The following is a 25,258-nucleotide window of genomic DNA, read 5'->3' as shown; positions in this document are numbered from 1 at the left end:
AGCTCTGAGGATAAATAAAAATAGTACCGATCAGCCAGGCCCTGAGCATGGCCTTTCTGGAGGGGCTTTACAAGTCTCTAAAGAAGCAATATTACACCTACAGCTAGCGGAAAACAGCTGAGTTCCAGCAGCCCCAACGCCTCTGTGAATCATTTTTGCTGAACATCAGCATGAACCTTCAGAGCACCCCCACAGACTGGAGATCTGAACAGCTGTGTCAGGCTGTGCCATGGGTGTCAAGGCAGATCTGAATGGCCCAGTCATTTTGTTTCAGCTGCATAAGATTGGATGACAACATTCATGTTTCTCCCTTAACACTTTTTTACACTATTCACACTTGACAGTCTTTGAATTGCTCCAGAAAAAGCTGAATGTCACTGAAACTCCTGGGCAGAAACCAAAGGGATGAGCAAGAACGTACAAGCTGCAGCTGAAAAGGGCTATATGGGTGATTATCCCCAAATCCTAATATTGCTAACTAGTATCTTAAATATGGCTTTAAAATCACAACACAGCTCACAGTCCTGCAAACAGCACATCTCTGACTGCCATGGCAGTCTGTCTGTGCAATGCATGCCCAGTCCTGGACAGGACAAGGCCTGACGGAGGATGTCACAGCACATTTGCAGCATAGCCAGAGGTGCTGGTATTACCCTGTGTGTGGCCAGCATGGCTTAACTGCTAACCATCACTAAACACAGATTCCTGTGGCCTTTTCAGACCTTCCTTGTACCTTTTCCTAATGCAGGCCACCTCTGAGATTTAGCTCTAGTAATTAATATCTTCAAATGCTTGCTTTTTTGATGTAACAGACTGAGACCAGCTAAATATTTTGTGTTCTTGTCTTGCCCGGCTGGTAACCCAGATACTATTAGTGAAGCACAACTGGGTCATGCGAATTAATATTAGCATCTGCGTTAGCTTCTTTATTTACACCACTGTAGCTGTCAAAAGTTGTAGGTAGGTTAAAAGGAATAGGGTTTATTCATGTTGACACTAGCAGTAAAATAGCAAGATGAAGGAAGACTTGCTCCTCAGGACCAAGAGGCCAAGCAGGGCCTGCAGCAAGCACAGGGCCAAGGGGGGTAAATTCCCAGTGAATGGTCTGATCAGTGTGGGGTGAGGGGGGCACTCATCCCAATTCACATGGGCCAGCAAAAGACTTGGCTGGCAACACAGCCTAACAATGTACATCAGTATTGCCCAAAACCAGAGTAAATGCTGAAATAACAGAGGATGGAAGGACCCTGATTTTCCAAAGATTCCTGCTTCAGGAGAGCGCTGTCAGCACCATTCTGGCTGCTGCTGGATGCAAACACATGAAATGCATGTGTCCTTATGGCTAAGCAACAGGGATAGAAGTCAATACTGATTGTTAAAAAGGAAACTCTGATGCTTCCTAAGCTAACTTCATGTATTCTGAGTGGAGATCTGTGTGGCTTCACGATGTGGACCTGGCAGATCTCCATCAAGGTTCAAGCTGAACCTTTTCTTGATGGCTGGTCCATGGCTCTGGTTGCCCATGTGATGCAGCTGTCACATCAGGACTAAGGAACCCAAGCTCCTGCTGTGGTGTGTGACCGTAGTGGGGAAGGGAGAAACTGGCCTGCAACTCCTAAGGCACCCACCACCACTAGTGTCCTGCCCTGTGAGCTCAGGTCCTCCCCAATCATCTTACTGTGCTTCAGGAGGGCTGTGCCAGGGCTGGGGCTGGATTTGAGACATCAGGTAGAAGAAGTTAATTTTTAAAAACTCTGATCACTGTTTCGCTATAATTAAGGTATTAATTAACTTTCCAGCTCAGTAATTATGGAAGCTTTAGCCATATGAAGTAGTGCCTCTTTCCATAGGTCCCTGTGGCTCTCACAATGGTCAGTGTGTATCTGAGAATACCCTGCAGGTCCTGTCTGGAGGGGAGGGAGGTGGGCTGCGGGGTCAGTGTTCAGAGGGGGACTGACTGGTGTGAGTGCAGTCAGACTGGCATGAACCCAAGAACACAGCATTTGGGTAGAATACCATTATTATTATTTTTAGCCAAAGTCTAGAAGATGCCACAAAGCGTGGGGGTCAATTACACCTCTCTTCACTGATATCTGCAGCCAGAAGCTCTCCAACATGCAGGTGCTCAATCACATCTCTGTGAATAGATTTAAGATCCAGGGCTTTGTCTCCACCTTAGAGCCTACTGCTGTGAGAAAGTGGGACTGTCAGCTAGTGCATCTCCTGGTGGTTTCATTCCTGGTAGGTGGCCACTACCTTCTTGAGCAGATGCCATGTCCCTGCCACTTTCTGCCCCATTTCCAAAATCCCCCATGACCAAGAGCCAACCATTCTGTAAACAAAGTCAGTGTTGGGTTTTAATATTATAGGAACTGAGGTAATGCAAATTTCTGATTAATAGAAATCTCAGCAAGATGGTATTTAAGTAACTGCTGGCAGGGTGCTTTTTATCAGCAGAATTCTTAGAAATGCTTTTTCTTATCAGTAGAAATTGTATCAATTTGTTTTTCTAGTCTGCTCAAAAAAACCTTGAACAAAGAAAACTACAAAAGTTTTACAAACCAGCTTTGCTGGGCAATGACACAGTTAATTCCCTGGATGCCTAAATCTCATTTTAATACAGCATAACACAGCAGAGCAAACTCTGAGTGTGCCTGCAGGGCATAGACATTGCAGACAGGCAAGGAGCTGGGGCAAGCTCTGCCGGTGCCCAATGGAGCTGCCTTTGCCTTGGGTTCAGGCAAGGGATGGAAAGAGCTTGGGGGCTACCAGGGCGGTGCAACATTGCAGCAAATATCTCCCTGAATTCCCTTAACTGTCATAGCTGGATGGTTTATCATTTCACTGCACGGATCAGACAGATCACTGCCTGTTCCAGCAACATGCACCAGGAACGCAATCGCTTGCCTGCTGAAGAGTCCAGTTATCAGTGAACTAACCAAAGCAGCAATGACATCCTCCCACAAGGGCCAGAGAAATTATTATAATCCTCTTATATTCCTGTCTCAGTTGTTATATGGATAAATTCTTAAGCCATTATATCACAACAAAGGCAACATCTATTTTTTAAAGTGAGATAGTAAAAGCAGATCTTCAGGAATCAGGTGGTCCCATAGCCAGAGGCATTGTTCTCTATTGGATTTTGATACTAGTGGCTGCTGAGTTTCTCTTTGCCTTCAGGAAACACAAGTAGCCATCTGGAAGCTTCATCAACACACCAAAACTGCAGCTATAATTGTGCTTATTAAACCAGAGCCTAAATGTGTCCCAGAGAAAGCAAAACTCTCCCTAGGACTGAGCACATGAATGCTATCCTGGACCAATGGCAAGTCTGACCTCCAGTAACCAACAGGACACTGGTGAGAAGAGAAATCGTGGCTGAAGCACAAACTTTAGAGTAAGATAGACAAGCACTACTGCACTCAGCTTTGCTGGGTGTTGTCTGGCCCATGTGCTGACCTTATTCCTCAAGCAGTCAGCTTCAATATAAATATTCCCAGGCTACAAAAACCAGCAGAAGACAGTGGCTTTCTCTGAGTGCATTTAACGTAGTGAGGTACTGCCAGTCCTTGGGACCGTACTGGTCTACTTATGTTGAGCAGAGAAGAGGTAGAGGAAGTCAGATCTTGTCGCCTACTTACCCCAACGTGTGATTTGGTTTTTAGGAACAGTGTCTGCCTGACAGTACAAGGACGACACAGTGCACCCTGCGTTTCACTTAGGAAACCACCCAGTCCAAACCAGATGGTGCCTGCTCTGCCATGTCATCCCTGCTCAGACATTCCACAAACCTAGAAGTCCCCAATGTGCACATCCAGTGGCAGGAATTTGTCCCTAGAGACTCTGGGCATCAAGACTCATGGTAGAGGAAAACAGCTATTTGCATACAATCAAGTGTGATTAACCTTGAGAATACATTATGCCCTTAAACCTGTGTGATTTTCAGTTCAACCTTTACCTCCAGTCTAATTTAAAGACTCCTATTCCTACGTCCCCACCATATAAAACTCAGTTCCTTTTGCCTGATCGATCAGTATGATTGCTCTGAACTTGGCCAGGTCAGAAATAATATAGCAACATTTGTGACAATATGATCATTTATCAAAACAGAAACATTCTGGGAACAAGAGTTGGGTTCCTATGGTCTGTTTAAAAAATATATATGCATATTTTTGCATGTTCAGAATGTTCCCTTTCAGCAAAATTTAATGAAAACTCTCTTTTGAACTCAAAATGCCTCCTTTCTCTATTGGTTAATTAATTTTAAATAAATGAAGGATGTTTTTGAAATTCTGGTCTGAAATTACTGAAATAAAACACCTTGAATACTCAGTCCCAAGACGTAGGGTTTGGGGGAAAAATGGTTGCACAATTTGTGGAGGGAAAATTTTCAAAGTACTAAAAATTATTTCAGACAAGAAAACTATTTCCTGCACCTCCCCACTCTACCACCTGTGCCTTAAGGTGATCTGCCCCACTCCCTGCTTGGACCTTCTCTGCCTTTGGGTGGTTTGATATCGTTTGCGAAGGGACAAGACATAGTCATGAACATATCTAGAGATGCAGCTCCTGGAATGACACCCAGTGCATATCAGGTTTTCTTACTGTATTTGCTGATGAAAAGTTACAGTTTTACAAGCAGTCTTCAGCAGAAGGCAGGAATTTTAATTAAATTTTCAAGTTTCACCCAAGTTAGCATCTCCCCCACCAAACTCATCAACCTTATACCCAGATGTGTGACACTGCGACAGACCTGCTGGGTTCATGCTAGAGCTCTGCATTCATCCCTGCTGTAGCATTCTCATGAAAGCCCACTGTTGTGGCCAGCCTGTGTCTCCATTTTACTTCAGTAATAGGAAAAGGCAAGGCTTTTTTTCCCTTAATCAGCTGCTGGCTCCATAGGTGTTCCCCCATAAGTCATTTCCAGCAGTAATCGCAGCGTTAGCCTCTTCTTGCCTTGCACTAAATCTAGACAATTCCCTACCAGGCCTGTATCAGCTTTGCTCTTTGATCTCCAAGGGAAGCCTAACATAATTATGAAATTGTGCTTTTTTTGCTTGCAGGTTTAACAACCCTCTGACTGGCTCTTTGGACGCCATCCTGCCAGCTGTCAGTCATACTTTGTAGAGGCAAATCCGTAAATATTACCTTACCTTGTCTAAAAATCTCACGGAGGACTCTTTAGGGGATGATTTCTTGGTGTTGGCTGCACAGCCCTTGCCAGCAAAACCCTTTGAGCTGACTTTAAGAGGCAGCTATAGAGACAGCTTTTGAGTTACCACCTTCATTTTTTATGGTAGTATCAACCCCAGCCATTTCCCTGGGAAAGGAGAGAGCAGTGATTCTGGAGTTAGTGTAACTTGTGTTGTTTATACAAATACATCAGTGTAAGACACCTTGTATATGATTTGCTTCTCCTCATCTTTCCAGAAATCCCACTCTAGGCGCCCTGATCCTCTTCACAGCAAACTGAATTTACTTGAACAAGAAAGGCTTCCAGAAACTGAGAGGTGATCCTTCACTGCATCTCCTCTCACAGGTACTTGCAAATCGCACCTAATGATTACACAGACTCTTCTTCCAGCATTAAAAACTCCCAGGAGTACTAAGTAAATGAATTTGGAAGACTTGGGACTTGCTGCTCCTGATTTGAGGGCTGTTTTGTTGCTCTCTGCATTGCTGTTGTGAGGCCATGAGATTGATCGGGGGGCTGCTCCCCTCATTCTGAGACCCATGGGAAGGAAAGTTCAGGGAGAACAGAAAATATATGAAGAACTGGTGGAAAAAAAGAGTTGCTCTGGCTGGTTATTTTTGACCGAGAGCTCTGAGCATCTGCTGGCTTTAGTTTTGCTAACTGTACTTTTTAATTTTGGCAGGGATGCCTGGAGCCCAGGAGAGGAATGTACTGTATATATAATTATAAATCAAAATGTAATATAATAAGTAAAATGAGCACTGAAAAATACCACTCACTAACTGCATATGCCATCTACCTAATAGTTCCAGGTTGTGAGTCACCATTTGAATTAAAGAGGTGCAGCAAGGCCAGCTCCACAAAGGTAGTTGGGCTCTAACGCCTGCTTTGGCACCTACCTCTTGTTGAAGTCAACAGCTCTCAAATCCCACCTAAACGCCCCAGGGACCCTGAGCTCAGCAGTGTTCTACCTGGCTGACCTTGCAGAAACCTCAGCGATGGGCTGTATATCTCCTGCATTATATAGGTAAAGAGTTAAATGCCTGAGGAATGGGATCACAGACCTGACTAGAGATCAGCCTAAAGAAGCAAAAGAAATCCTGAGCTGGGGCAGAGCTAAACATCACCGTAAAAGGCAGACGGGAACTTTCAGGAGATGGACACCTACACGAGGGCAGTCCTTTCCCATAGGAAAAGAGGTAGAAAGAGAAGATGTTGCCATACCCTGAGGGCTGAAGCACGTATCTGGGACTAGGGGAGCCAGTCCAAGCTCTAATCCCTGCTTCACAGGGCTGGAGTAAGCCTTGCAGCGAGGGGAACCATCTGATGGTGCTGCTGAGCTTTAGTCCTGGGGCACGGCAGGCTGCGAGCAGCTGGGTGACTCTTCAGAAAAAGCCTGTGTCCCTGGGTTTAAGTGACCACTTAAGGCACTAGAGAATGGAAATGTGAGGGTGTGAGGGACAAGGATGCAGATACAAGAGGTTTCTGCTGCTAAGCTTAATGCCCTGACCACAAGATCAAATCTGCATAAAGATAATGAGCAGGAGAGTGGGTGTAAGGGTCTTTGACAGAAGCGAATGTTACCCCCTCTGCAGTGAGGCACTGCCCTAACACATCTACACACACACACACACACTTGCACACTGAGCTGCAATGCCCAAGCAAAACCACCAGCCAAGGGCTAGACTTTCTCGGAGACCTCCATGTCCCTGATGCTCCTGCAACAGGTGCTTACGAATTTACAAAAACCAGCAGTGCAAAATAGTTTAGTGCTGCTTCACTGCGAGATGTTAGGATGCCATAATAATAACTCAAGATGATTTCACAGCAACTTTAAGCCAGACAGTTTCCATCCTGCTGTCAAGGCCATGTGTCCTTGGCTTTGAATCTCTTTCTGCCCACTGGAATTCAGCCACCTCTGCACTGGGACACACTGGGATTTTAATCCTGTAAATGATGGCATCAATCCTGGCCTCAGGGGCTTCCCTGGGAGTGAGGAACTTGCTGCAGAATCCTTCAGTTCTGTTTCCAGACAATTAAATATTCCCAGCAAGCTGTTAATCTTTGATAAATGAGCTGGGCTTTGGTCATCATTACTTAAATGGAGTGGATGGCAGAAGGTAGGTACCTGAAACGTTAATAAAAACCCTGGCCAAAAGGTGTGAATATTTCATTCCTGTACTAGAGCAGCAGCTACAGTGTGTAACAATGCTGTCTTGCTGTCTTGTTGCTCTGATTGACCAGAAACAGAAAAAAAAGCCATTTTGTGACACATTTTTCTTTACAGGATTCCAGAAAAGCTCTAGGTCTTTTTGAAACATTAGCAACAACCTGAGAAGACTGAGACCTCCTTCACAGCAGTTTTTGTTCCTAAAGTGCTTTACATTTCTTATGTTTGGGAATGGCAATAACAACGATTAAAGCCCATAAATCTAGGAGCGAGCCTCCTAACCACCTTGTGTGTGGTTTAAATGAAGCAGATTTGTTTACAGTATATTAAGGGCACTGGGAGGTTTGAGCATTTTTACCAGCTGTTCGTTGTGATTTTTTGGCAGCTCTTGGGATGTCATTGTCATTCCCAACATATCTCGAGGTGGCTCTCAGAGCCCAAGGAATGGCAGCCAGGCACATCGGCACCCTCCCGGGAGTTTTAGCATGCCTTGCACGCTCTGTTGTGTTTGCTAAAGGAAAATCCTCCCACTTTGCTGTGCCTTGGAGCATGAGAGGTCTGCGGGTCAATAAGCTCCTCTCATTGAATGCAAGGTGCAAAGATAGAGAGAAAGAACCCTTTAAAAATATTATTTTAGTCATTTTAAAGCTTCTCACTTGAAGCTTTTGAATTTCTGAGAAAAAGGTATTAACTGTGATGCTAGAAATATAGCCCCTTGCCCTCAGGCTGAACCTGGACAGGGACTTTCCAGATCTCACAGCATACCTGGTTCATGCTGATCGCCCCTTACTGTCAGTCTTTCTGATATTTTTATCCACATTGGTTTTCCTCTGCAGGAAATTAACTGCTAAGCTTGGTGGTCGCTCCTTTATCTGATGAGGAATGGACCTCTATGGTTCTCATAAGACCTTCAAGATATCCAGGTTGTAATCTGGATGTTCCCTTTCTTGCACATTAAATTAATTTCTGATTTGCTTCTGCAAAAAACGCTAGAGAGTTTTTTGTGGTTTGTTAATGTATTTTCTTTCTTGATTGATAATGCTTCAAGGGAATGTGATACATTTACCTGCAAACTCTGGCAATATGCTGTACATTTTGTCCTGTGACAAGCCTCATCCAGTTAATGCACCAAGGAGTTAAAATTAACTCAGATACTGATGATGATCATGTTGATGCAGTACCTGCTCTTGACACTCTCAAACTTGATTACAGGCAAAAGGGCCCTTTGCAAGGCCATCAGGATAATCAGAGTTATCCCCACATTGACCAGGAGACTGGAAGTGTGTGAGACTGAAAGACTTTAGTGTGTCCATAGACTGAACTTACCTCAGCCACAACTTAGGTTGATGAAGCAATCAGTTCCACTACTTTACAGAACAAGCTTCTAAAACCCTGTCATTATTAAAGGTTAAAAAAAGCTGTACTCTCTCAGGTAGCTCTTACCAAAGCAAAACAGAGCACAAATTAGTATAAATTGGTGCCTCAACACAACCGTGTAATTTGCATTTAGACTGCTAAAGAGTCAAACGCAGATCTTACTTTGCTAGACATGATGCTACATTGAGACTGACTACTTCGGTGTGTATTGTGATACTGCTGAGTCAGAAATGAAGTAGGGTAGATACCAAATGAGAAAGGGGTCAGGGGAGGGGAGTGTGGATGACTGAGTGCCCAAGGGAGAGTAAGTCACAGTGAGGAGGAAAAATAACACTAGCTGTTAAAGCACAGGAAGGGGAATTAGGCAATCTGGGTCCCTTTCCTAATTATGGCATTTTGGATTTGTTCTGTGACCTTGGGTAAATAATTTATTCTCTTTGTGCACACTTTCCCCATCTGTAAAAGAAGGTTAATAGCTACTGCTAAAAAGGTTGGCTTTTCTTGGCTTGGGTGAAGGTATGAGTCAGGGCAGACTTTGGCACACAAGTCTGTGACATGCTAAGAAACACTACCGAGGTAAAAAGCGCAGATAATTAGTATTTCTTTTACCTGAAGTAGGTGTAAACCACAACTGTATCCATGGTGCAAAGCTGTCCAGAGGAGCTGCCTGCACCAGGAGCAGAAGGAGGTGCCAGGGGTCTCTGGATCACATGGGGGGTGAGTTTGGATGGGCTTTGGTCACCTCTGCTATGGGTTTGCATTTTACAGAGGAGCAATGTGAAGTGGAGCAAATTGAGTCCTGACATCTTTAGAAGCACAGGGAGAGAAATAGCTACTCCTTGCAGTGTGAATAAGAAGCTGCAGCTTCCCCTATGACTACCTGCATTTCCACCCTTCAGCTTGAAATCCATACTGCTATTTTGGAAGCCAAGCAGAAAGAATAACAAAATATTGCACTTCCTTTAGGTTTTTTTCAACCTAGCTATAATGCACAGTAGATATATTCACTGTGGAAAATTGCGAACTGGCTGAGGGTGATGCAAAAACCCATCAAATACAGCAGTTTGGGTCTGACCATGTTTTCATCCCTTTTCTACTGAAGCTGTCATTCCCAATGTGCAACACTCCTCTCCAGTCAGAGCAACACAGCTCCCTACAGAGACTCCTTGTCTGGTTTTGAGAGGCTTGGAAAACCAGTACCTAGAATGGATTTGTGGGATGCATGAGCAACCATTTTTATTGCACTCCAGCCCAGAGTAACCATTCATCTCAGTAACACGAGCATCACACAGTGGTATGGGGAATATTCATATAAAATTCAGTGACTTGATCAAGACAGCAGTTTATGAAGTTGATAGTATGGTTTGACCAAATTACTGAATTTCTATGAATACTCAGTGCACCAATATACCTGAGAAAAGAATTTATCTCCCAATAATAAGAAATCCTTTTACGACAATCTATAAATGTTGACATTCTGTGTAACTTTATATTCACTTCTTGTCTCCCATAATATTGGTAATGTACAGAGCCTCTTTCATGGTAAGTCCCAGCAGAACACTAATGGCGTATTCACTGTACTAGTTACCCTACTATTTCTTAGTGGTGTGAAAATGTAGATCCCAACTCATTCATACTATATTAGTCCTGACCTGGATCCCTGCAAAGTTGCTTGCTTTAATTTCAGTGCACAATACAAAGAAAAGCCAAGAGCCCTAATGCTGTTGCAACAGAGAGGCATCAGCCTCCGGCATCTCTAGCTCCCCAAATGGAGCTGTGGAACCCCACGCGGGGCAGCAGAGCTGGTGGGGGCTGGCAGCAGCAGGGGACCCATCTCTGGTGACAGCGTGCAGTGTTGCTCTGTGCTCTGTTTGCTGAGGGTGATAAAACAACTGCTCTGTTCCCCTGCAGGGCATAGTTTTATGCACTGCTAAGGTGAGTAATAAACCAGCCTGGACAGCAGATGGGTTCTCCTGGCCATATAACAATGAAAAACATCCATATATTTTTAGTGAATTGCTTAGATTTCTATATCTTTTATAAAAAAGACGCTACATGCACTTATAAGGCAGCTCACATTTCAGGAGTTTCCTATTATAGATGTCATTCCCAATGGTTAATAACTCATCCAAGTGTGACTTGAGTAGTCCACATCATCAATATTAAATGTGACATTTACTATCAAGAGCAAAGTTTTGGGGCTGCTGCCAGCCCCACTCACTGAGCCGTAAATATTTTGATCATCGAACAGGAAGAAGAAGGAGCTGATCAGCCTGTGCTCACGCCCGATACCAGCGGGGAGTAAATGGGTGTTTTCACAGAGCCCCAAGTGGCTCAGCAATTGCAGCCTTGGCAGGAGCATCTTCAGGCTGGTGGAGCCAAGGCAGTGAGTAACGCGCCTGCGACCCTCTGCCCAGGCTGGTACGCCGTGCTGTGGAGATTGTGCTGCTGCTGAATGTGCTGATGGGCACGTGGGGGAGAGATGAAGACATTCCTTCTGAGTTTTAACTGCATTGCAACTGGGAACACTCTGGAGCAACAGTTCAATCAGTCCTGCAGATGTTTGCACTAAACTGAGCTCTCAGCAAATCCTGGGAACGGAGGAGCACTGGTGCCCTGGGGAAGGTCACCTGGCCCACCACAGCAGGTCCCTCAATTAGGATCAGCAACATGTCACCTTCCCTCCTGGACACCAGCCAAAGTCTAGCAAGTGATTCATGCAATAATTTGACCCTCTTGTGATGTTTTACATACACAGTTTGCTCATGGCTGTGTCCAACCTGGAGCTGCAGTTGTCTGGGATGTCTAAACATCAATTAAATCACATCCAGTCATTTACGTCCATAAACATGTTGGTGCCTACATCTGTTTACTATGCAATATTGTTGCTATAGCTACTTTACTATTGGAGCTGTTTGTTGCAGTGTGATCCCTGCGAAATCATACACCGAGGTACAAAAACAAGAAGCTGCTGTTGTTTGAAACACGTGTTACCACTCTGTGGTTATACTTGTCCCACAGCAATGACACTGCAGAACTCAAGAGAAGAAAGACCCTTGTAAGGGACCTCCACATTAGAGTTTCCTCCTTGTATTTCACCCTTCCAAAGCAAAAAGACGGCCAGGGAAGCTGAGCTGGTCGCTGCTGGCATGAGAAACACCCCAAAGCTCCTTCTGCTGAAGTGCAGTGAGCCGCTCGTTCTGCTCCTGCTGTGGCCAGCACAAGGTTCAGGAAGACCCAGGAATTAGGGAAATGGAGCTGCAGGATCTACCAGTGTCAACCAGTGTCAGTGGCAGTCCTGAGGCCATGGCTGTAGCCTGCCCTGAGCTGCAACAGATGCAACAACTCTGCAGTTATTAGTAGTACAAGTCATTGTCTGGGGCAAGCCTACCCACTGCAAATGTGCTCTCTTTTCCTGAGCAGCTGGGTAAATTGCGATGGAAAGCTTTCCTGTGGTGAAGAGATGTAAATCACAGGCACATACACAGCCCAGGGGTGCTGCTGCACTCCAGACCCTGCTTTTCCACCATTCCATAATGTTAAAAAACCAAACCAGATATTTCTACTTTTTTAGGTCAGAGCAAGGGCTGTGTCTTTTGTCTGCTGCCTGTGTTCTCCAACTCCAGCAAGTCTTGGGTAGAGCAGAGAAGCCCTCGCTCTGGCAGGGAGAGGGGGATGCAATGAGCAGTGCTGCCGAATAACTGATCATTCAGCTGAGAGACCAAGCTGAAAAACTGAAAACCAGAATTTTTACTTTACCCAAAATAATTTTTTTCTGCTCAAAAGAAAAACAAGAAGACTTATCTCAGCACTATTTCAAAAAAGAGAAAGGAACCATTTCATTTAGAAAATATTACAAGTCACTTCTTTTCACTATGGCCCAAATAAAATGTTTACCCATCCCCGAATCACACTTCTCATTGCTGCAGACTGAACTATTCCCCATGGCCACAAGCTGTGCAATGCCCCTTCTCCTTCTGAAAAGGAATATTTCGGCAACTACATGATTTGCTAAAAAATATATCGCTCAGCTATGGCAGTAAGGAAATGCCAAAGAAATAGTGGTAAATATTTATTTTGACTTTTTTTTTTTTCCCCCCCCAGAGTCCATTATTTTAAGGGGAAGAATTTTTGGAAAAATGCCAAACGTGTTTTCATGAATGTGACCCTATAACTAGACATGATAAATAGGTCTGGAAGGTCTCATTACTACAGAATGGCACTGTATAATAAAGACTGCAAATACCAAATAGCTTCATTACACCCATTATCATCTTTTATCATCGTTTAATTGTGTGTATCAATTTTTAATAAAGAAACTTCATGTGCCTATGAATTAGATCATACTGAGAGGGGCTTTCATTGATTGCAGAAACACAGCCAGGCTAGCTGGGTCATCCAGATACAGAAGCAAGGTGGAGACGAATTGAACATCTTAGTTATTCTGGTCTTCATGATGAACAGAAACACTTGTTAAACTTTACTCAGTGTCACTTAATGTTATTAGCCCTCCTGGACCAGAGTGATTTTACTGCTCCTCCAAACAATGACAAATGGTGCAGCTGGACAGAGCTGAGCTATTCACTCCAGTGATAATTGCTGCACAATGATATTAAAGAAGCATTCACCAAAAACTTCCCCGGTTAATGATGTTTAATTCATTATTAAATGCAGCTCATTACTGTTGGAAAGGCCATTTAGCAGCCATCAGCTTTGCTAATATTGCTGAATGTCTTGCAGTGGCCAGACAGCAGGGGGGAAGGCATGTTTTAAAAATGTATTTTCACTTCAGAATAAAAATGGAAAATATTCTGGCAGTGTTTTGAAAAGAAATAATGTCTAATACCATTTGAATCTCTTGTTTCCCTGTAAAATCAGAGCAGTCAGTTGTTTGCTCCTGGAACTTACATCTCCTTTACATGAGATTTTAAAGGTGTAGTTTCACTTCAAGAAAATGTCTTGTTCAGCACTTGTTCCCCTCTTGCTTCCCACCAGCTTTGCTGTGACACAGGTACAGGAATTTTAACTGCAGCCTGTCTGTAAGCACTTTCCTCGCTGCCACTGGGCCCCCAGATTTCTCCCAGCAGATATTGATGCTCCTGCTCTTGCAGTTGCTCTCACCGAAGCAGCAGACCCCAAGGACAGTGCAGTCCCCACACCCGAGGAGGTTTAAGCCTGTTACACAAGGGAGCCTCCGCGGTGCACCTGAACACGAAGTTGCAGGATGTTCGCATAATCGAGGTGCTGAAGGTGAGGCCAGATGGTGCTCCACTTTTGAAGCTCATTAGGGAAAGGTGTTTGGTGACTCATGTCTAATACCATGTTAATGTTCCTCCAAGCTCTCGGGTACAATTCCCAATGCCTGTCCCAGGCTGGAGTTCCCGGGTAGACGCTGCTTTCAGTCTACAGACCCCGCATCGACCAGAGCCAGAGCTGTGCTGTTGGGTCGGGTCAGCCAGATAGCTCCAAATAAGACCTGAAACTGGAGCACAAACCCCACCAACATGAGGAGAGCAAAGCTGTAAACTCTCAGAGTAATCTGTTCTGGAGCCTCCATTATCTCAATGCCCAGGTAGTTCCCTTGGCCATCCTGGTACTACAAAATGGCACTGTTCATTACGCAGACAAATGACCCAGGGGTTGAGATGGCAGGAGACAGAAGCTGCCTTCCTGAGGTGGCCCTCAGGGGCTCTCTGGGTCTGGGTAAATCCCATGATTTTTCTGAAAAATGTATGTGCTGTCAGTACTACCTCCCTTCTTCCATAGCTCATTTCAAGACGTGCACAGGCGAAGCACAGAGTAAAGATCAGTTACTGCTGTACAAGTAAACAGCAGCTTCCCCACCAATGCACTCCGAGCTGCACACCATATGTTTACAACAGAGCCTTTCCTAGATATTGTACAAACATTGCTTAATTAAACAGCAGATAATTCTCCTGAAAGAACTGAATAGCATTATTACCATCAACATTTACACAAGCAGAACTGAGATGTAATGACTGGCCCATATTTACACCGGGTTGCATGTGCCAATATGGGTGCCTGTCCCTGGGGATGGTGGGGATGGTACCTGGCTCCCAGCACCCTCTCCTGGCCATATTCATTTCATTTCTTAGTTCTGAAATTGGAAGCATTATCCAAGGACCTCCACCATGACAAGATGAGACACCAGAGTAAAGGGATGCAAATGCTTTTACTCCTAGTGGTATAGAAGAACAAGAGAGCCATGGCCTCTAAACAGCAAAAAAAAATGTTGGTTTAAACGATTTTCTCTCCCTTTTTTTTTCCTTTTAATCCTCCCAGAACCAAGACTCTGAAAAGGACTAGTGTGAGAAAACATCTAGCTCTAGTACAGAAAAGCTAAACCACCTTTATGCAGAAATAACTTTATCAGGTCAACAGCAAATTTGTACTGAAAACATGAGACTGTGTGGACCAGGAACATGCCAGTCCTGTTCCCTGTAATGGCCACATCACATAAAATAGTATTTTGCTCAGAGGGAATCTGGGAGGAGGATTAATCAGTTCAAGGAACATTGCTTGGGACCTGCCGCGGGACCAAGAAGCCTCCCTGTGCTGTAGTTCGGCAGTTTGTACCTCCCCGTGCCCATGGCTTGGAGCAGGGCATGAGCTGCACCCAGTACATTGCCCACAAACACTGTTCTTGTGAAGTTTGGAGTAAAAGCCACTGTGAGCTGTCCCAGCAGCCTGCTCCATCTACCACCACTTGCTGGGGACAGCTTTCAGCTTTCTCACCTAACTTCTGATTGCTGCAGTTGCCTTGGCAGATAGCAGCTTGGGATGTAGAAATGCAGCTAAAACCAACAAAACAAGCATCAGCCAGGATAGTGAGCAGTGAGTAGAATAGAATAGAATAGAATAGAATAGAATAGAATAGAATAGAATAGAATAGAATAGAATAGAATAGAATAGAATAGAATAGAATAGAATAGAATAGAATAGAATAGAATAGAATAGAATAGAATAGAATAGAATAGGTGGATCTCATGGTTTGCAATATAGTTACCCAAAGCAGCCATACAGGAGTACCAGAGACAGTGGGAAGGAACTGGACTGCTATGGAAAAGACTGGTTTTACCTGGTGCGATGGGGCACACAGGAGCACTCAGCTCAGTTTTTTATTCAGCCCTCCTCAGACAACCAAAATACTGAAAGCCGAGGGAACTAAGGTGCCAGTTTCCTCTGAGGAGATATCTCAGTGCTAATTCACATCTTTTGAGTTAAAAAATTGTGCAGGGTAATGTCAGGTTATAAAACAGGCCCTTGATTTGCCCTAGTTTAATTAAGATAATGAGAAGTGTAGGATGATGAGCTATGGTTCCAGACAGCAAGAAAAAAGGGGAAAAAAAGGATGAAGAACAATTACATTTGGAACAGAGAAGAGCCTACAGAGTTAGGGGCTGGGGAATGGGCTGTGACAAAGGGGATGTCTACAGGAGATTTATTGGTACCAAAAATAGAGCAGGGCAGGACTGGGCAACTGGAGAAGTTCAGTGAAGCAGAGCTTTCTGCATCCGGAAGGCAGGTCCCGATCCAGCCTGTCCGTCCTTTGACCCACTACCATGGTGTCTGATGGGTGGACGAAAAACGAGCTGGCAAATCTCAGTGCAGTTCCTAACAGACACAATCACAAGCTCAACTGACCCGGCAGCCAGGTCTCTGCAGAAGGGCTGCTCCCTGGTTTGCTTGCACCACAACACCGCTGACTGCTCGTAAACCTTTCCCAGTTTTAATGTATAGTTTCCAGCGGTGGAGTTGCCAGCTGAAGGAAAACCTGGCGCACATGCTGCATGTTGAACAGACCCATCAGTCTCTGACAAATAGCTCAAGCATGTGTTTAAGCCTCACAGATTTCAGTGGGACTTGTGTGGACCCAAGCTGAAGCATCTGTTCAAGTGCTTTGCTGAATTGAGCTTAGCCACTCCCAGTACCCAGACATACACGAGAACATTTATTCCTTAATGCAAAATGCTGGGAAATCCTGGGTAGAAGTCAGTCTTGCTGTGAGGAACTATTAGCTCTGCTAGCTCTGGATCAAACACAGAAGAGGTTCCGTACTTTCTAGTTTAAATATAGTCTGCCCTTCCCTAAGTCTAGCACTGTGTCTTCTTTCTGTCCCAGCTAGGAGTCCACCATGATATAATCTGGATAAAAGTGTCTGTTAGAGAGAGCACTGAGTTCGTTACTGATGCTTCTTAATAGCAATAACGATAATAACAATACTAACAATAATACCACTACTACCACACTGGCACCAGCACTGGTATGCTTGAATTTATCAATTTATAGCAAATACTGTTTGGTTCTCCTATACTATCATTTCAACACATTGCCTTGGAGAAAGAGACTGCTAAATCACAGACCTGCCCTGTCCTGCTGCATCATTTTGACAACAGTTGAAAATTGTATTCTAGGAAATCCAGATCACATGCTGCAGTGGGACAGTGGGGAAACTACAAATGGGTCTTTATGTGTATGCTACATAATTCACCAGCACCATAATTAATCCAGATCACTTAGATATACAAGAAGTCCTTCAGCAGTGTAATTAAGCTTATCGGTGATCAAATTGGGTCCAACTTCAGCATCAGAAGTGCAGTCAGAGAGAGAATCCATAACAACAGGAGTGAAGAGTTTAGGCTAGAGACAGTTGGTCAATATTTGGGTGACATGAGACTCATTATATACCTCCTTAATAAATATGCATTTTATTTCTGTTCCACTGTGTCTAACCCACTTGTCTGATGTATTATATTGCGTTTCTATGCAGTTTTTATAGGTTGAGTCCCAAGAGCCGTAATTTATTGACATTACTTCATAAATCTTTAAAAGGGCAAGAGAGACTGACTTAATCAGAACGAATCATTTCCCCTTTGTTTGGACTTGTTTAAAATCAGTTGCTTGCTACTTGATATAATTTAAGTGACTAATTATGACTTAATTTTCTCCCCTCCCTATCCCTTTGATTCATAATCAGTACTTTCAGCTAATGAATTTACCATTCTCAGAGTACCATTAAAGACTTGGTCTTCCCCATGAATAGTCTTATTTACACAAGTACCCACTGACTTCAGAGACCATCAGAGTGATTAATTCACAAATAATTTACCTGACAAATGTTGCTTCCCCTCTCCCCCCTCCCCACCCTTGCAAACTGTTTGTGGGCAAATTAGACATTTCTTAATTATTCATTATTCAGAATCACTTGTGAATTTTTCTCAGTAAATAATTTTTGCCCTAAACATTGCGTAGCTGCAATGTATGTGAGTACAGTCTGTGCTCTCTTGGTCAGCTTCCGCAGCCCCGTGGCCTCATTTCAGCCCACAAACAGAGTGATTTCAATACCTAAGCGGCACAGGAGCAATGGAGAATTTTACTTTCTGACATACGAAATGACAGCTAATTCTGTATTATCTTCAATTATTTATCCATGAGCCCACTTTGAAGTATTTTAGGCAAGAGTTACATAAGAGGAAAGTATTGTTATTCCTTCACGTGCTCTCCTTTTCCCCGGGACAGTGTTCCTCTCTCCCGCCTGCTCAGCGACTGCAGACGTGGGCAGCTATTTTAACTTCTCCTGCTTGGCGGGGCTCGGGAAGGGGATCTGCACTGTGGGAACAGCCTCTGATGCTGATGGGAAGGAGGATTCACTTGATTTCAGAGTGCTGCTCTCCCCCTGCCTTTGCCCCCTCTTGCTGGGATGCCCAGGATGGGGAAATTCCCTGTGCTTCCCTGCCCCGACATCTTGACACAACAGATGCTGAGACACTCTGAGTGCTGGTTTTAAATGATGAATTGAGCTTTGGGAGTTGTGTTGACTCCCAAACCCAGGCAGGGACAGGGGCTGCGCAGCCCCTGGGAGCGGTGGCAGCCAAGGATTGTAGTGCTCAGCCATGTGCCGAGGACCTGGTGCTGTGGATGGGCTGCAAACAGCACCGAGAGCTGCACCAGCAAAGGCACCCAGCACCTAGTAGGGTCTCAGGGATCCCCCAGAGACATACCCAGCATCGGAGCTCCCAGCAAACATGTGCATGCTGGGCTCAGGGAGGCTCGCAGGCAGGCGATGGTGTGACTACCATCACAACTGCCCAGCATCACTCTTAGCTTTACAACATCTGGGATGTTTGAATCCCAGCAAAGCAAAGGCTTTGTTGGAGGCAGGCAGCTGCAAGCATCTGTGAGGCCAAGTGAGGTGACGTGCAAGAGCTCTGAGAAGAAGTTTTTTATTTGTTGCGAGATTGGATCATTATCTGACAATTAATTCTGGGCAGCTGCTTACTCTCTTCTTTCTGTGGAGGGTTTTTCCGCTCTTTGGACTCAATATTATATGTAAATAGAATTGATTTAGGTCCTGAGAAGAAGGTCCTCAGTGAAGGAAAACAACAAAGCTCTGCAGAGGGAGGTTTGCCAGGACACACGCAATGTCTCTCCTCAAGCAAGGGGCCCTTTTCATAGAAAACCCTTCACATGTGAAGTGCTCTGGTGGCTAACAGAGCTTCATCTAATTTAAATAAAATGACTCCCTCTTTCCCTCTCTGACCTCTGGTCCTTGCTGGTTGCCATGGAAAATAGACAGATGAAACCCAGAAAGAATTTAAAGGAGAACTTAACTCAATTGAAATTGTAGCCCTAAAACCTTGTTCATCAGCCTGTTTCTGTGGTGGCCTGGCTATTAAATAATTGAACAGTGGTATTGATAAAGCATACATTACAAATCAAGTTAAGTAAAGGGTCAGGTGAATGAAGGCAGCTTGGCAAATGACACTTTAATTCGTGACAGTATCTGCTCTGTGTGGAGATCAGTGTGTCTCAGCCTGCGTTGAAAGGGATGTTGACATCATCTGGTTGTATCTCCACATGCCCTTCTGCTGTCACTTGTTCCTGCCAGACAAAGGGCTGGACTGAGGGCAGTTACAGGGACTTGAACCAGGTCAGCCAGGTGACAGAGAAGAGGAAAGTTGTCTGGAGGGCTTATTAACAAGTGTATGGGGCTGGGAGTTTCCCACTCCATTTTATGGCCCCTCTGACCCTATCTCCACTTAGCAACATTGAAAAAAAAAAGAAAAGTAGGTATCTATTATGCATAAATAACCTTGTTGCCATGACAGCAGCAGTATCTGCAAGCACTAAGAGTATCGGAAGCTTTTAGGTAAATGAGAACTGACACCCTGCTCACAAAATGAATCTCCCAGGTTAAGCAGGTGAAGAAGAGCTCAAGTCATCTGCCAAAGGGCAAAGGGCTGGATAGATGTGGTTTTGTTTTTAAAGAGATTTCTGAGCACAATTGATACTTCATCACTGTGCCTTTGGAAAGAAACCAACCTCTGAGGCGTAGGCTCCGCTGTAGAGCATGCAGGATGCACACACCAGTGACAGAGCAGATGCAGCACCCTGTCATCCATCACAGCTCTTTGACTGCCTGCAGCTCACTGCAGTGTGTGTCGTATGTCTGTCCTGTCCCCATATCTACTGTGAAACTGGTCAGTAATCGAGGAGCTAATATTCCTAAAAGATTTGGCACATTTCCCAAGTGCCATTTTTGACTTTCATGAATGAACAGTGAACAGTGACTCACCCACTGCAGGGAGAGCCAAACTGTAAGCACGGATGTTGGGGGGGGGGGGCGGGTCAGGTTTGGCCCATGCCAGCAGGGATGGGTTACACAATGGATCATCCCAGTGGTCTAATTCATCATCATTTCTTAGAGCAATCAAAAACAGATGAGGGCTCTAAATTTCTCCCTTTTGTTTGCAGTTAGCTGTCTCTTGCTTTTCAAGATCCCATGGAAGGAGAGAAAGGGAATGCTGTGAGAAGACAGGGGGTCACCGACACTTTGTGGTGGTAGAACTCGCCTTTTGCAGAATATTCACCTTTAAGAGATAAAGGAATTGCAAGGTGGATGCTGTGGCTAGGTACATGCATGTGCTTTATCAAACCCTAAACCTCCAAAAATTAAGCCAGACCAGGAGAGCTCAGAAATCCCACTCTGGCTGGTGCACAGCCTTGCTGAATCCTGGGGTCTGGATGCTTTCTTTGCCTTGGTGATCCTGCGCTTTTAAAGTCTAATAAGCAACAATTTTGGATTAGGCATTTCCAGCAAATGGATGTCCTCTGCTGGCTCAGGTGACAATTCAGCACCCAAACACCTCTGGGGTCAGGTTTCCCTTGCCTGCCTTACTCAGCCCCTGTCTCCAGACACATGCCTAATAAGCTTAATGTCCCAGGTGATTACTTCAGGAGAGCTGATCCCCTATTCCATGTTGGCAGCAGTAGGCTTGGTATCAACCAAAACCTGGGAGAAATCTCTCTCATACATAATATGCAAGCAAGCAAGGACGAAAGCATACCAGAGGCTCCCCCTCATCTTTTAAGCATTGTTTCAGGGACTTTTTCTCCAAAGCACTTTTTGAATAGGAGCTGCAAGTATTCAGTACAACTAAGATTAATGGCTTTGGTTTTATCCTCAAAATGTATTGCTCAATCTCAGGTCTTTGTCTCTGGAAAATGATTTCTGTATTAATGGGATCTCCGTGACATGCCTTCCTCGTGCCCCTGCTCTGTGTTCCCGTGACTGTTTCCATGACCATCACATCCAGCACTGGTGAACTGGGCCAGTGCCTACTTCCAAATTTATTTTTAAAAACCGTTTTGCACTGCACGATCATTGGTGCCAATGCAAACATCTGCTGGTGCCAGATGGAGGAGAGAGGCCAATAGGTCATTTCTGCCCCAGATCTACCCCAACCCCTTCCTGTGCTCACTTCAGTGGCACTGCTGTGCCTCAAAAAAGCCTTTGCTGGAGGGGAGCCTACACGTAAGCTGAGCCCTGAAAGTGACCCCTCTTATGTGAACTAATGACTCCAATTTTTCCATGCAGAGTACTGTAAGAGAAAATTTCCCTCACTGACCACTTCTGCCCTCCAAGATAAAACTCCAAGAATGTTCCACAGACCCTCTGTAGATCCCACTTTGGGAATTACTAGTGTAACTAGGATATATTTTCCCCAGGGAAAAAACAGAGGCTTTTTTGCTAAAACATTTTTCTCCTTACAGAAAAATGCTTTGCTACTGAAGTTTCAAATACAAGGTGTAAATCTTTTATTTAAATCATTAACTCTTCCTTGACTTTTCTTATTTTTTCAACTGTCTCTTAAAAACCCAGACACAGAAAGAAAGTTACCCCTTGGCTAAAAAATACCCGGATTCAGAACTGCTGTCAGTATGTGCCTCGAGAGTTGTGGATGTGTCTCCTTCCTTTCCCCTGCCTGGGCTGGACTCCTGCTCAGCCTGCAGGCTTGGTGCCGGTGAAGGCTGGGAGATATGCAGGAGGGAGCCTCTGTGAGGAGCTTGCAGAGGAGACAGGAGCATACTGAGGCCTCTGATGACATTTCTGGCCACTTTTTGAAAGGAAGTGGGATCCGGATGTAATGTCAATCAATGATTCCCAGCTTGTATCTTCACATTTAATTTTACTGAAAATCAGCACTTACCATTCCTTCAATGATGCTGAAACATACTCCACGCACACCTCTTTGCCAGACAGCATGATCTTTTAATGCTACAGTGAATGATTGGTTCTGCAAGACTTGTTTAGAGAAGACAGAGTGAACAGTATCACCCCAGCTGTACAAGGCACTCAGACTTATACATCCCATGGAGATGTCCTACTCATTCCTTTTCCTTTCTGGAGGGTGAATAGTCACTCATGAACCACTAAGAAAACCTTCTACATTCACCTATTTAAGACAGAAATAATTACACTGACTTAAATGTGAAATCTCCAGCATGCTTTTTCCAAAATTAATATCTCCTTGTATAGTAACCTTATTATAGCCAGAGATAAGTGACCCCACCACAGTACTGGCCTTGTTTAGGTTTCTCAGTAAGTATAAGAAGATTACTATATACATCTTATTTCTGTTGCGATAAGCAGCTTAGACAATATGACTAAGGGTCACTCCATACAATATCTCTATGTAATTATATATAACTTTCTGGTGTGCAATAAAGTGAGCTGAAGGTTTCCAGTATGCAGTTTCATTAACCATTAACCAAGGAAATCCACGTTAAGACTAGAGCTAGTTCTGCTAGTTATTAGGGGAGGGACAGCTCTCCCTCAACTCCCAGAAGCACAGCCTGATACAGTGCTGCCTTTCCAAAGATGCTTCATTTTCCTGACAAGCAGGAGACAAAACACCTCTTGAGACATGAGCTGCAGATGACCAAAGCTTTACTATTGTCCTGAGAGAGAACTGCAGCTCAAGTCCAGGTCTTATTTGTCCATTAAGATATTGATTTCCTGTTGACTTTGTCTGCTGAGATTCCTACAGAGAAAAGCTCTCCTTAGCTGGGTCCTCCAGCAGATTCGGCCTGTGGGATATGGATTAGGTGATCCTCCAAAGTGGTCATGTCCTACAGGATTTTTTGCCTCCAAGAAAATGGCATAGGGTTTTTCTGCAAGATGAAGAGAAAGTCTCCATCTGATTTCTTTGCGACCCATTTCACACAAACCCTTACTACACTACCATTTGTTCTAATAATTTCCCATTAGTCTGCAGTTTTTGCAGGGAGTAGATGTTGCCAGAGAACAAGGACTAAGGGGATCAGACAGTCTGAACTCCCTGCTCACCCCTGTCGGCTGCTGCCAGCAGGATCTGGAAGTGCTGCTGGAGAAGGGGTGAGGGAAGGTGCCCTGGCCCCTGCCATGGGGAGCTGGGTGAATGCTGCAGATACAGCCTTTGCAAAACACATCCCACCTTCAGTGTCTTTCCCGATGGATAGCTCTGCAGCTCAGTCAATCTCCGGTATAATTAAACACATCATGTATCATTCCAAGCAGATTCCTTTTGAAACCAAGAGCTTAATTGTGACCTACTTTTTTCTTACCAGCTTATGGAAGTTTCTGAAAGGCCTTTGAAATCCAGGATGCTAAGTGGCTCCACAAAGGAGAAGGAAACCCTTATTTTTTTCTTCTTCCACCCCTCCCCTGCCCCAAGGACAACTTTTATTCTAAGCATTGTGTATGTCAACATCTCCTTCCATAAATCAATTATTAATACAGGGCTGATTAGGCTTAACACATCCTGGCTCTTTGCAACCTCATTAAGTTGAGATGGGAATTAGAGAGAGGTGGGAGCATTAATAATACAGATATATGTCAAGTGGAGATCCACCTAAAATCACATGGTTTTGGTTCTTAATGAGAAGAGATCAAGGGAGGTGAAGGGGCTGCAGCTCCCCCTCACTGCATGTCTCCCTTCTGCACATCTGCCTCTTAAAACACCATCATTGGCCTCAAATTCTTCTGACCTGTTTCTATTGGTCATTGGACATCCATGGGCTGAGAAACAGGGGCCAGGTTCACCTCTGCAGCGAGCAGCTCTGACGGGACCCACAGCTCTGACAGCCTTTGCCCTGCAGCAGTGGGCAAGCACTGCTGGCTCGCCCAGCTCTCCTCTCCCTGGGCTGGCTCCCGGGGTGCCTGCTCAGCCTCCAGCCCTACGTGAAATCAGGGGCACTTGGCTTCATCTGGCCTGGAAGAAACCCATGTATTTATGGAGCAGCTCCCCTTTGCCCCCTCCACGTCATTCCAGTGAAAGTCCTCCCATATCTGGCTCCACGAGGTGCTCCCCAGGCCTCACTGCACCCCAGGATGCTGCAGGTACTGGGGGTGCTGGAGGTCTGGAGGGGAGGTGAGCAGTCTGGAGGTCAGAGAGGATTAGGCAGGGAGGAAGGAGAGGTAGCGTGGGGTCAGCACCGCGCCTGGGTTTGGTGCAGGAGAGCCCAGTGCAGGCAGTGGATTTGGATTTACAGGCAGCCCATTCTCACCAGGAAGGGGACGGTGTCATTGAGAGGGAGCAGGAAAGGAGAAAGAAGATCTTGTGTTCTCAATGCTCTTATCTGAAACAAACCCTTAATAAGGATTGGGATGAGCCTGGATAGAAGGGAGGGTTACCTGTGATACGGTGAAAAGCTGGTGGCAGGCGGTGGGCTGCTGGGGAAGGGGGCGAGCCGTGTGGAGCAGGGGGCTCAGCTGGCCCCAGGCAGTGGTGACACAGGCCATCGCCCCCAGTCCAGAGGAGCACACACATGCACACTGTTATGCCAGGATGCTGCTGCCAGACAGTGTCTGCCTGGACAGACAGAACTAATCACTGTCTCTTAACCTTGTAGAAAAGGTTGGATAATTTACTTGGCTAATAATGACAAATATTGTCTTGGGCAAGTGGGTTCAGGGGTTCAAATAAACCCAAACCCCAAAGCCAAAGACATGATGTGGTAGCACCCATCTGACACCTTCCTCCTCCTCACCAGGACACTCAGTTCTCACCACTGCTGGTTCTCTTTTTCTTTTGAGTTCTTGTGGCTCCAAGATTTTTAGGGAAAAGGTGAAATTTCGGTCTTTTTTTGATGAAAAGAAGGCCTCCCTCCACTCTCTAAAGAAAGTAAAGTCAGAGGACACTATGGTGTACTCTACTCTACAGGAGATTCCATGA

At 44.9% G+C, this 25,258-nt stretch overlaps 1 protein-coding gene across 1 annotated transcript in view; it reads right to left on the bottom strand.

Moving 5' to 3' along the window:
- Positions 1–25,258, bottom strand: part of KCNB1 (potassium voltage-gated channel subfamily B member 1) — a 128,035-nt gene that overhangs the window by 26,118 nt on the left and 76,659 nt on the right. The gene's annotated exons all lie outside the window — the stretch shown is intronic.

Source organism: Strix aluco, chromosome 17, assembly GCF_031877795.1.
Source record: "Strix aluco isolate bStrAlu1 chromosome 17, bStrAlu1.hap1, whole genome shotgun sequence".
NCBI lineage: Eukaryota > Metazoa > Chordata > Aves > Strigiformes > Strigidae > Strix > Strix aluco.
This window is presented reverse-complemented; position numbering and strand designations above follow the sequence as displayed.